The sequence below is a fragment of the Rhinolophus sinicus genome, linkage group LG12, assembly GCF_036562045.2.
Source record: "Rhinolophus sinicus isolate RSC01 linkage group LG12, ASM3656204v1, whole genome shotgun sequence".
In the NCBI taxonomy this organism is placed as follows: Eukaryota; Metazoa; Chordata; class Mammalia; order Chiroptera; family Rhinolophidae; genus Rhinolophus; species Rhinolophus sinicus.
The window spans coordinates 22,035,490-22,049,872 of NC_133761.1; the positions used below are offsets into that span (position 1 = coordinate 22,035,490).

General features: G+C 36.6%; 1 pseudogene; it reads right to left on the reverse strand.

Annotated features, from left to right (window-relative positions):
- Positions 1-6,905: 6,905 nt before the first annotated feature.
- On the reverse strand, positions 6,906-7,562 carry LOC109457592 (protein farnesyltransferase/geranylgeranyltransferase type-1 subunit alpha; annotated as a pseudogene).
- Between the last annotated feature and the right edge of the window lie 6,821 nt (positions 7,563-14,383).

Here is a 14,383-nt window from a genome sequence, read left to right on the forward strand (position 1 = left end):
CCTCCCTCTTTTACTAATAAGAAAGCTTGGTGTTTCCTCCTGTGATGCCAGCAGGAGATTCAAATCATAAAAGCCCCTGACTATACATAGGAACTCTCGACCTGACCCTAACCCCTAAAGACTATGAAAACCCAAGCCAGTCTTCTTTCCTTGCTCTTTCAAGCCATTTTCAGATCAATTTGGGAGGCAAGCCCTGCTCTTCCCAAAACGTTTCATTGTGTAAGTAAAAACAAGTTTGATCCCCTCTTGGCATCTCTGTGGCCTCTTCAGTATTGCTATATAAACCAAATTTGGGATTGGAGTCCATCCAGCGACCACATGGTGGCTTCTGTGCTAATTTTCCATCCTGCCTCCATGCTTTTTTCTGAACTGTCCATCTCAATAGAGAACACCCTGAGATTTTCAGGCCAAGAAGTGAGAACAGGCATAAATACATGAGAAGAAAGACAGAGCAGTTCATACTATATCAGACTCTGATAGGTAGGTTGAAAGAGGGAACTCTTAAGATCTTACATGTTTATAAATAAATGCCTGCATGATAGGCCTTATAACAATATGTTCTCCTGTAATAATTTTATAGTTTTAGTTCTTACATTTAGCTACTTAGTCCATTTTGAGTTAATTCTTATATATGTTGTGAAGTACTGGTCTAACTTCATCCTTTTGCCTGTAAATATCCAGTTGCCTTGTTACTGTTCATTGAAAGGGCTATTTTTCTCCAGTGAATGATCTTTGCACCCTTGTCCAAAATGTATTGGCCCTCGATATATGAATTTATTTCTGGACTTTCAATTCTATTCCACTGGTCTATATGTCTATTTTTATGCCAGTGCCACATGATATGGATTATTGTAGCTTTGTAATAAATTTTATATTTGTGGTGTGTGAGTCCTCCAATTTTGCTCTTTTTCGTAATCACATTGACTATTAGGGGGTCCTGCCATATACATATGAATTCTAAAATTATATTTTCTTTTCCTGCGTTGTTTTGATGGGGATTGCATTGTTTCTGTAAATTTGTTTCAGTAATAGTGCCATCTTAATAGTATTAAATCTTTTAATCAGTGAATACATAATGTCTTTCCATTTATTGGGGTCTTCTTTAACCTCTTTCAGCAATGTGTGCATCAACTTGATTAAATTTTTTCCTAAGTAATTTATTGACTTGGATATTACCATAAGTTTAATTGCTTTCTTAATTATTTTTCAGATTGTTCATTGCTGGAATATAGAAACACAACTGATTTTGTACGTTGATCTTGCAACTTTGCTAAATGTGTTTATAAGTACTAAGAGCCGTGTGTGTGTGTGTGTGTGTGTGTGTGTGTGTGAATTCTTTAGGAATATATATATATATATTTCTATACCAGGGATGCCAAACAAATGTATACAAGTGGACACTTTGGTCAACATTGCTCAAGCAGTAGTTCACCATAATCAGAAATGTCTGGACGTTGATGGTAACCACTTTGAGCACCTCTTGTAATTGCAGAAGTCAAACATGACTTGGATTCATCTTTTGTTATCTGTATAAATCAAGTACTACAATTTTAATACAGTTTTCCTTTCTTAAAATGTGTATACATTTTTGGCACCATATATATATATATATATATATATATATATATATATATATATATACACACACACACATATTGACATATACATGTATACATACACACAAACACACACCCTCACACCCACGCAATCATATATGATCATGCCGTCCATGAATAGAGATACTTTTATTTCTTCCTTTCCAATTTGGATGCCTTTTAATTTCTCTTTGTTTGCATAATGCTGGCTATAACTTTCAATACAATGTTGAATAACTGTGGTGATAGCAGATACATTTGCCTTGTTCTAGATCTAAGGGAGAAAGCTTGCAGTCTTTTGCCCTTTAGTATAATGCTAGCTGTGGATTTTTCATAAATTTCTCATCATGATGAGGAAATTCCCTTCTAGTCCTAGTTTTCTGAGTGTTTTCATCATGAAAGTGTAAGATTTCATCAAATGCCTTATTCTGCATGAAGTGTGATTATTTTGTTTTCTTTTCCTTTTATGTATTTAACTGTCTTTATTTGGTCTCATAGAATGAGTTTGGAAGTAGTCCACCATCTTCTATTTCTTGGAACATTTTGAAAAGGATTGATGCCATTTCTTTTCAAATGCTTTGAAAGAATTCACCAGTGAAGCTATATGGTTATGGGCTTTTCTTTTTTGGGGAAGTTATTGATGCAATCTATTTACTTGTTATAGTTCATATTTCTATTTCTTCTTCAGTCAGTTTAGGTAGCTTCATTATTCTTTGACATTTGTTTTCTAGTATAAATTTTTCTCTATTAAATAATCTTTAATTATATACTTTGCCCTCCTAGAAAATGAGGAAATGTATGTAGTTTTCTCTTACCTTTCTCAGCTCAAGTATCTTACATGTACTGCTCAAAATCAATCTCTTTGCAGACATTAGAAAGCCCCTGCAATCACTCATATTCATGTGGCTGAAACTCAACTTTTACAGTGTATAGTTTAGTATTCTAATATCATCTACATTTCTGAGTGTATCTTTGAAATGTAGGTGGTATTGGGATTTCGAGATATAGCAAACTAAGAAGTTCCCAAACATTTTAAACCAAAAGACAACAAAAAAAATCTTAGATATTACAGTAATTATAGCAATACACTTGACATATACAACTAATATAAAAAACAAAAGCTATTATATGTCTACATATGCATTTATACACATTGTGTGTATATATAAATACACATGTGTGTATATATATAATGTTACATACACACACACACACACACACAAATACATACGAGGTCGAACAATTAAGTTCGCAAACCCATCCTAGAAAAAGTTCTACATACCTCATTGCTGAATATCACTACAGTCACCTTCGAAGTACTCCCCTTGGGAAGCTATGCACCAAGGCCAGTGCCTAGACCACCCTTCAAATCAATTTTGGAACTCTTTTTCTGGACTGGCCATCAGAGCTCTCATTGTATTACCCTCAATATCATCAAAATGTCTTCCTTTCAATATTTCCTTCATCTTTGGGTAAAGAAAGAAATCTTTGGGGGCAGATCAGTTGAGTAGGGAGGATGTTCCAATACAGTTATTTTGGTTACTGCCTAAAAACTCCCTCACAGACAATGTGCCTTGTGAGCTGGTACATTGTTGTGATGCAACAGTCATGAATTGTTGGCTAAAAGTTCAGGTCGTCTAACGTTTTCACGCAGCCTTTTCAGCACTGCAAAATAGTAAACTTGGTTAACTGTTTGTCCATTTGGTACAAATTCTTAGTGAATAATCTCTCTTATATCAAAAAAGGTTAGCAACATTGTTGCAACAAGTTTGCAAACATGTCATACCTCGTATATATCATATATATATATATATATATATATATATATATATATATACACACACATATATATGTATATGTATGCATATATATATATACTTACATATGTATTCTTTACAGCTATATCATTTTGAACATGTCCAATCTTGTCTGACCTCAGAAGGTAAGCATAGTTTGGCCTGATTAGTACATTATGGAAGATGACTTGGAATACTCGGTGCTTAATGCTTTTGCTTCCTACACATGATCTCTCAGTTCTTTTACCAACTCCACCTTCATCAAGTATCATGGCTCCCTTCAACATTTCCTGCCCACTCTGCCCCTGCTCACCACCGTCTCAGTCTCCATCACTATTTCCAGCCCGCTGCAACACAGGCAGTCAACAGAAGCCTAACCTTTCAACTTTTTAACCCTATTGCCAGGAACAACCAGAAGTGGCAGGAAACCCACTTCATAGGCAAAGATATACAGAATAGAGTAGAATTGAATAGAATGGAATAAAATAGGATAGGATAGGATAGGATAGGATAGGATAGGATAGGATAGGATAGGATAGGATAGGATAGGATAGGATAGGATAGGATAGGATAGGATAAAATAGAAATATATTTAGGATATATATTACTAAATAAATCTTGATATACATTTGAAAATTAATATGTATTTTAAAATATATATTATTATGCATAAATATGTGTGCACCATTTAAAATCACATCCTGTTTCCTAGGCTAGGCGCTAGGCTAAAAACCAGAGAAAAATGTCAATTATTCTTTTTTCACTGTAAGTATAACTGGTACACTAGTACAGCTAGTATTGTATATGAGGATATTAAAAGCTATTTTTATGACTTCCTAGGGATAATCACCACCACATTAATTTTTTTGATTCACCAACCCAACCCCTCAAGAATGTTTAAATTCTGATTATGACATAATTATAAAGCACGCTTTGAAATTTTACTTTTAGGTGCTCAGAATTCCCAATTACACACTATCTATGTTCTGTCTGGTATTTTAATTCTGAACTATTTTAAAACATACCTGCAATTATTGCATTTGATGGATTTGATCTTGTTTCTATCTATAGACCAAGTACTCTCTGGTGTAATTCTGAGAAATTGTATTTGAATATGCTCGCCAATAGATAAAATAATTAAGTTTCTTGGACAACAGAGATGAACTAACACTAATTAGATAATATTTGGATAATTTCTTGTAAGATTATGCTAACTTTTATAATATATAGTTTACATTTTTCTATTCATAAGAACAGTGCTTTAGACCGGAAATAACCTAAAATAACACATCATTGCATGTAACTGCTTATAAATGTCATGCATCACATTTATCATTTGGAAGTTGAACACAGTTTTATCTTATTTTTGCTGAAGTGCCTTTACCATTGAATATTTTATTTTAGGAAACAAGACTCTAGAGAAAGAACCATAATAAATAATCTTTTATACAGTTATTATTCCATCCTTAAATTTTGTATTACTTTAAAAAGATTCTGGTGGTTTGCTCATTCTGAATTGTGAATGATTTCTTAATCTTAAAACAAAGATTAAAAGGTTATATATATATATATATATATACCATAGAATTGGAAATATGCCATAGGATTTGAAAATGATGAGACTAATGGATCTACATAAATTACCAACATATGGGTTAGAATGTAATTGAATTACATTGAACATTTAAAACTGTCCAGTGTACAAAACTAGAGATTCTAATTAAGGAAATATTTTCATGACTAAATAGAAACATGTAAATTCACACAAAATATGTAACTGATAAGGATATAATCTGAGAAAGAGACTCCGATGTCTCTTCTTTCCCACAACCAGATTTAGGGATGATTGCTATATTTTCCTTTAGAAACTCCTGCTTACCTTTAGGAGGGTGACACTTAGCACACTAATGATTTGACTATTTGCCTGTACCACCCACTATACTTTGAACAGCTTTGGTTGTGTTCACTGTGTGCCAAAAATGTATCATAAGTCACTTTCTTGAATATTCAAAATTATACTTTTAAAGACGTTTTTCTACTATAATATTATAGATGAGTATAGTCGTTTCCTGTGACTGTGACTGCTCTAACAAATTATTACAAATTTGGTGGCTTAAAACAAGAGAGTTTATTCTTCTGCAGTTTTGCAAGCCAGAGTTAAAAATCAGTTTCACTGAGCTGAAATCAGGGTATCACCAGGGCGACACTCACACTCCCTCCAGAAGCTTTTAGAGAAAATCTGTCCTTTTCCTCTTCCAGCATCTGGAGGAAGCCAGCATTCCTGCATTCTTGACTGCATCACTGTAATTCTGACTTCATAGGTCACATTGCCTTCTGCATGTGTGATCTCCCTCTGCCTCTCTTTTATAAAGACAGTTGCTAAGGCATTTAGGGCTCACCAGGATAATCTCATTTCAAGATTCTTAATTTAATTACACCTGCAAAAAAAAACACAAGCAAAAAATACAATTGTTACCATCCCTGCATGTTCCTTGAGCCTTTCCCTTTCCAGGAAAAACAGCCTCAGGGAATTGATTTCTCAGACCCAGCTCTATTGCCAGCACCCTGTGATGGGGGAGATGACCTCTTACCTCAGGCCTCCATCAGGAAATGCTCTCTTCTTTTGAACACAATGGGGGGATGCCCAAGGCTGCTGCCTGGTCTGGGTGCATAGACTGTGAGGTTTCCCAGGAGAGCAAACTAGGCACTGACAGGAGCCTTCAACATGCATGCATTTTGTAGCTTCGGTGTGTATGTGGGGGAGTAACTGAGTCCTGATGGAGGTGCAGAAAGAGGATGGTCTGTGCTTAAAGGTGGCTCAGAAGAGGGGAAATCAGGCCCCGAAGCTGCTGCCGTGACCACTTTCCCAGAGTAAGCCCAATCTCAGATCTTGGGAGTTCTATGGGGGTCAGTCAGTAGGAGAGACCCGGGATGAGAAACATCACGGTGCCCCAAGTGGTGAAGACCCCTCCTCCCAGACCTATCAGTGGGAGTCTGGTTCATGCCACCTATTAAACAAACACCAATCCTTTCAAATGGGCTTTTCTCCTACTTCCCCACCCCCTCCACCCAAGTCAGAGGCTCAGAGTAACAGAAGCACCTCAGCTAGGACTGGGGGACCAGGCTCTGGCCCAACAATGGTGCAGGGTCACAAACTGCAGAGGCCAGGTGGGGGAGTGAATTGTGCATGCACCCACCATGTGTCTATAGCTTTGCAGGAGGCCCAGGGGCCCACGGTTGCTGCACCAGCTTCCAGAACAAACTCTTGGGGTTGGTTCCCAACATCTGCCAAGGTCCAAGGGCACAGCAACCCATGTATGCAACCTTTTTTCCTGGTAAGGTAACATATAAATAAAAATTGAAAAATTAGAATGGGGACATATTTTGGGGAGGCATTATCAGCCTAACACAATGAAGAAACCAAATTACACTAACTTAATTTGTCCATGGACACATAGCTAGTAAGTTACCTGGTCTGGGTTAGATCCCAGATGGTCCTCAAGAGTACTCTCTCTCAAGCTGTTTTGTAAACCTGAAGTTCCAGTTCCTGAATAACCCACTGTTAGTGTTGCCAGGAATGATAATTCTTTGCATCCTAATTAAGAATATCAGCAACAAACTCAAGCTCCTGAGATGGCCTTTACGGCCATTCCACTAACACCCACCTATGATGCTAACCTTGGTAGCTTGGAGGCTGTTCTTCAGTTATTGCAGTGATGTGGTTGGTCCATTTCCTCATGTGGAGCCTTTTGAAGTGACTTGAAGAGAAGTCTTCAAAAATACCGCCCTGTATAATTGGCTGCATTAACTCAGTAGCATAGCTGGTTAGTTTAAAACTCCTTCACTTCTTTCATCACTCTACAGAACAGCCCGGAAATAATCATAAACATCTCTGAGTTTTTCACTATAAGTGATCTGGACTATTGGATTGGGGCCACCGTCTACGGCACCTGATCTATTCCAACCCGGTCTGCTCCGTCCCTATACAAGATATACTTGGGCAAGCCCAGGGTCAGGAACCGTCATCCAGAGCGAACGCCACTGCTTCTGCTTGGGTCACCTCACTTCCTTCTGGTGCTAGGGTGGCTGGGGTGCGGCTGGAGGGTAGCTGCTCAGGCTGACCCGGCTCGTTGCTCTGTGCAGACTCTCCGACTCCCTCAATGGCTGGCATCTCGCCTCTGATGCAGTGGGAGTTGGCGGCAGACCCCACCCCTAAATGTTACTTATTTTTAAATACAAGCTCTGCATAACGTATAACTATTTAATCTAGTTAAAAGAATAATTCTGATATATTTATTAAAATATGGAACCACAAAATATTTCATCTTTCAAAAGGAATGATTATGAACAAAATTACCCCCCCCCAAAAAAAAAAGTAACTTTACCTTCTTAATATCACTCACCAAGATTAATTCTGTTCACATGTAAGGCGGAAAAAAAATTTTGGCAGTCCAACGATTTTAGATAAGTACAATCTCTGCTGACACAAAAGATATTAATGACAACAACCCAAAACAAAGATTATTTTATTATTGCCTTTTTCAAAAGAATGTTTCCAAAAGGAGTAAAGAAAATATTAAATCAGCTTCTGACATACAGATACAGCTCATTTCTTTTAGAAATTGTGTTATATTTTGCTCCCAATTGTGTTTTTAGAGAAAATATCCTACCTCAAGAAATAAGTGTTTTATTTATGATCTTCTGATATGGCTGGGAAAAATTAAAAAGAAGGATTGCCAGTTGTCTAGTTTGTGTTGTAGGATACAGTGGCTTCCTGTTGGCAGAGAGAACCTAAGGTGAAGAGGCAAAGCAAAAATTGAAGTTGCTGTATCTGTTTTCACATTAGGAAAAATTTATAAGTTGGAAAAATTATATTATACTGATTTCATTTATTTTATACAAAATATTGATGTGGATATTCTCGTATTGTCTGATCTATGCTAATATAATAGGACAAATGGATCGTTGTGCTCTTACTCAGAAATTAAATTCTCATTGGCTTGAAGAAAGAGTCAGGCATTTAAATTTTTTATATAGTTAAAATTGTCAGTACGCAAAAACCCTAGGTTCCAAATTCAGAATTGCAGAACTTTGTTTTACTTTTTATCTTGGATCACTCATCTTTACTATTACTTTCATTTCATATATACTCCTCTAACATGAACTTTCTTTTTCGACTATAAGAACTTTTCTAGTTATGCTACTTTCGGAAATAACTTGAAGTCCCTAAAAAGATAATCACTACCCTCCTTTCATTGTCTTTATAGAACATATGCCTTTTGTTAGTCGCAATCTACTCGCAAAACAAGAGAAGCCAATTTGAATGCATTTTCTGTTTTCCATCTCCTTTCTCTAGTACATTGCTCAGCTTTGATTTTTTATTCTTTATTTGTTTTCTGTGTTGCATATTTAAGTTGAAGATAGAGATTTGATGTAGTTGTACAGTGTTTAATACATATTTTTCAACCAGTAAACACAAAGCATAATAAACAAGATGAGATTTTATTTATTAATTTTAAAAGGAGTATTGATAGATGAGATCACCTATAATCCTTCTGAAGAAAAATACCCAGGTATCTATGTTACCATAGTTGAAGTGCCCCCCCGCGCCTACCCCAATTAAGCAAATCTAATTGCAAATAGATTGTTTCCACAGTGCTTGGGTTACACTACTCATCTGTCAAATTCGATTAACTTTGGGCAGGGATAGTTTGTGAGTCCAATTTTTGCAGTTTGTTCTGACTCCATGAAGTAAGTGTCTCTCTCTCTCTCTCTCTCTCTCTCTCTCTCTCTCTCTCTCTCTCTCTCACTCTTTTTCTTTTTTTTTTTGGCATACAATTTAATGAGTTTGAACATATGCATATACCCCTGAAACCAACACCACAATCAAGGTAAAAAACATCCATCACTTCCAAAATTTTTCCTCTATGCCCTCCCCAACTTCCTTTTATTATTATTATTATTATTATTATTATTAGTGTCAGGTATGCGAAACAATGTAATATTTAGATATTTATACCCCTCACAAAGTGATAACCCCTCTCCCAATCTACTACCCCTCTGACATAGTATATAACTGTTACAATTACACTGACTCTATTCTTTATGCTGTACTCCACATCCTGTGACTATATATATATATATATATATATATATATATATATATATATATATAAAATTATGGTTGACATTCATTATCATTCAGCTTCAGATGTGCACTGAAGTCTCTTCTTAACTGTCTCATTACCTGGTTCTTCCTGGTGAACTAGTTGGCCTATGGTTTAACGTGTACGTAATTAAGAGGATCTATTGTTTTTGAGAGCACCATGAGCTTGGATTTCCCCATACACTCTGTCAGTTACTTTTCGGACAGCTTTAGAGCTCTGCTACTTGAAAAATTCTCTAAGCAACTAGTCTGGGTACTGGATATGGCAGGGGAAGAGGAAAGGGGAGTTCTTTCATGTTCTCAGCTTGCTTCTTCCGGCTGGAACTTCTATCTCATGAGCATGCGGAGGAGAGAACGTTTGAGTCCTAGTGTTCTGGGCCTGCCATGTCCAAGATAGAACCCCTGCCCTGTGGGTAGAGGCACAGTGGACTAAAGGAGTCCCTGACCCCTCAGCTTCACTGCCCATAAATTTAGCCTTTCAACTTAGAGATGGAGGGAATAAGAATGAAGGGTGGTCTTTCTCTCTTAGTGAAATATGGTAAGTCTTGAGTGGGAATGAAAGGAGAAGGAATCTGTTTCTTTGGACAAACTTACCAGAGTGGAAGTTCCATCAATCTGAGCTGGGTGGGAGTAAGAGCCATGGAATCGTTTGTGTCTCAGATGCCACAAAACCTTAACTGTTCTTACTTAGTTTTAGTAACCTTCTCAAATAAACAAATGTTTATTCATTTTCTCTATGCCTTTGGGACATTTTTAGAGATTTTTAAATGCTTATTTTTTTGTTTGTTACAGATTTTTTTTTTCTTTTTTCGCTTGGGAGTGAGTATGTGCAGAGATTTTCATGCTGTTCACATCTTGAAAGTGAAGCTTCAGCCCACTGAGCTTCTTGTTTTGGTTTCTATATTTTATTTCTAATATTTTCATTTTGTTATTTTTTATATCTATATTTCTTTGCTGAGGCTATTTTTGAAATTAATTTCAGTCATGTTCATAATGGCTTATTAAAGCATTTCTATCATTTCTGGTTTAAATCTTTGTCACATACAAAGATTTGTACACATACTGTACAAGTATTGGCATCTATTGTTGTCATCTTTCTTCATTAAGTTTGGAATCTTATTTGTTTTTGGCATGATGAGTGATTTTTAACTGAGGCCTGGTATTTAAATATTATATTCTGAGACTATAGATCTTAGTAATTTTTTTTTTGTTTTATCTGGATTTCCTTGACAATACAATAGTTGAGGATGATAGGATGTCACTCCCTGACTGTCAGGTTCCCCATTCAGCTTGTGTTGACACCAGAGGGGACTCCACATGCCAGATGGGTAGAAGTGGCTGTTCTGGCTCCTCACATGGTCTCCACTGACCCTATAGTGGGGGGTAGCCTCATTACTACTAGGAAATAGTGAAAGGCCTGACTTTCCTTTACACCTCTTTCCCTACCACCCAGTAGATAGGGGAGGGGCACCTCATTACTGCTGAGTGGGATTCCAGGCTCCCCCTCTTGTCTCTACTAACACTGCAGTGGCAGGCTTTCTAGTGGCTAGCAGGGATAAAATTTTTGTCTTCCTACATCACCTTGTCTGACACCATCCTGGTTGAAGTAAGTGTTGGGGCTTCTCATTCCAACCCCTTGAGTATGGAAGTCTAGGTTTCTCACTCAGCCTTGCCAGTATGGGAGGGGGTGGCAACTCGGTGTTTTCTCTAGTGTTTGGCTAGAGAAAAACAGTTATTGTTTAAATGTCTCTTGTCTTGCTTGGATGCTACATTTCTGATCCTTTGGATATAGACAGTAGGCTTTTGTTTGAGTTTCTTTTGTTTCTATTGGTGTTTCTGGGTTACCAACTTCTCTAGGTCAAAGTCTGAGATATACAAAGAAAACAAACAAACAAAAAGAAACAGAAATCACAAGGCTGTTATCCCTTGAGTCCCAAGGTCTCTATGATATCTGCCATGTTCTTTGCGCATTCTTTGTTTAATATATAATTATCAGGATTTTGAGTTGTACTTAACAGGAAGAATAAGGTGTTGGATGAGGTAATCAAGATGATATGACTGCCAGTTGACCCTCGAGCTGACCTGGGCTGTTGCAGGCTCCTCATCCACTCCCCTGACTTTGGAATGTAAGCTCTGCCCACTGTTTCCAAAGTGGGAACTGTTCCAAGGACACAATCTTGAGAGCCTAAGGTGTTTTTGAGACCATCTGGACAGTATATGTAACTGCCCCTAACTAAGGCCTCTATGTAAACTTTTAAGCTTTGGCAGGAGATCTCCTCCTCTTTTGGCCATTCAAGACAAGCCTCATAATTAAGCTCCATTTCTTATTAAACCTGCTACCTGCCAATCTGGAATGTTCTGCCTCTTTCTTTCATCTTTCCCTGCCCTCTCTGTATGAGGCCAGTTTGTGAATCAATAAAGTACTCCATCTTCTGAGAACTATTATTTTATTCTTGTAAGTGGTAAATATTTCAAGGCCAAAATTTATTAACTAGGTTTGGGGGTACTAATGCTACTGAGCTGTGAGTCAGTTTCATAGCGTCTGTTGTTATATAATCCTCAGGAAACTTTATCATCTTGACAGTCAACAAGATATAATGGTCTTCATTATTTGTCACTGTTTATCAATACCACTTTAAAATTTTACTTTCTTTTTGCTCTTATGACTTCACATTATTCTCATTTTTCTTGAGAAATGCATTTCCCCCAAATGCCTCATTCAGTGTTGCTCATTTGTCTTTAGAAATAAAGAGTATTTGAAAATGATAGTTTCGAAATGTTTCTAATGAAATTTAGTTACTAATATTGAAGACATTCTAATTTTCTTGGATCATCTGACATATTTTTACAGATGGTATGAATGGCATCGTCTTCTGAAGGTCAACCATAGCATATTGTTGTTGCATAAAGTTCTATCTTCAATATCAAAGGTATTCCAAAAGACTTAATTCCAACTCCATCACCTTATTACCTTCATATACTTTTCTATTAAGTGGCCAGGATGTTCTAGCAAAATGAACTTTAGACATCCTAGCTCATTATAATACCCTTTCATGGATCTACCCTGTTTTGAAGAATATTTTCACTTAGTATAATACCCTCAGGGTCCATCCGTGTTGTCACAAAAGGCAAGATTTCATTATTTTTTATGGCTGAATAATATTCTATTGTGTATATGTACCACTTCTTCTTCATCTAATCATCTATTCATGGGCACCTAGCTTGCTTCCATATCTCGGCTATTGTAAACAACACTGTAGCGAACATACAGGTCCATATATGCTTTTGAATTAGTGCTTTGGATTTCTTTGGATAAATACCCAGAAGTGGACTTGCTGGGTCATGAGGTAGTTCTATTTTTAATTTTTTGAGGACCCTTCATACTGTTTTCCATAGTGGGCTGCACCAATTTGCAATCCCAACAGTGCACAACAGTTCTCTTTTGTCCACATTCTCAACAATACTGTTTGTAGATTTATTGATGGTAACCATTCTGACAGGTATGAAGTAATATCTCATTGCAGTTTTAGTTTGTATTTGTAAACTAGATTTATTCTCTCTTTTGTACTCTACATCCCTTTTTCTCTAGCTTGATGTGTGTTTCATTCTTTCTGTCAAATATATTTCAATTAAAAAATGTTTTGCATGTGTGTGACCAAAGACACACGGGAAGATGGCATGAATCTTTCAACTGTAGGTACTTGAAAGCATAGTGTTTAGGAACTGGGAAGCAAGTTTAGGTAGTTGGAAGCATAGTGTTTGGAAGCTATAGAAAGCCATCACACACACACACACAACTTCAATTCTATTAAGAGATGAACTGATTTCCAGAAAATTATTTCTTGTGATTGATATGTCTACCTGGATGAGGAAATCTCAACCTCTGAGGGTTGCTAATACGTGTCTGCTAACATTCTCCTCATTCAATACTAAAATACATTGCTGTCTTGATACATATGCCTGAAGGAAGATATCAGGGCATTTAACACGTTTTTTGTTTGTTTGTTTGTTTGTTGTTAATTCAATCCCATTATCAATGTACCAAATATTAACAGAATTGTTTTTTTTTTAAATACCACTTGTGTAGAATGTACAGAGCCTTCACTTCTGCCATTAAATCTATGAAAGCCCCTGTTTCCCCAGTTGAGTATTTCAGTAGAAATTAGGGGAAAAAAATACTTAGATTCTTCTGCTTATGTCATTATCTTGCTCAGAACTCTGTAGACTTATTTCAATTGTTAAAGAGTATTGTTTTTTAAAAAAAAAACTGCCTTGTTTTGGAGAATATTTTCACAGAAGACATTTGCTTGTCCTCTTACTTCCCTCCTTATTTTTCATGTTCAGATTTAATAAGGTCACGTTGAAACTCACAAATCCTCAGCCAGTTAGATTCTGCCCTGAAGGCTGACCTTGTGTATTCTAAAAAATGAAATAACTAGAATATAAATTTATATTTGCATAATGCATTAATGGTGACACATTTACACAGCTTGTCCACTATCTGAATTGGTAAGAGACAAAATAACTTAGAATTTTAACCAATATTTTTCTTATTTGAAGCACACACAATTTCTAGCAATTTTCCTCTGAATCAGTTCCTGCGCTATATATTTGTAATTTCAGTAAAGTTTACTCTATAGTCTCTGAAATTACCCAAAGCACAAATAAGAATGTGATCATGTTTATATGCCTCAACAAAATTTTCTTCCCAAATCATTGAGGCAGCTGGTAGTGTCACCGGAGGCTCACGGGAATGTCCAAAAAACTCCACCTGGAGAAGTGGTGACCAGGTCCTTGTCTCGGCTCAAGAAAGAACTCAAGGGCGA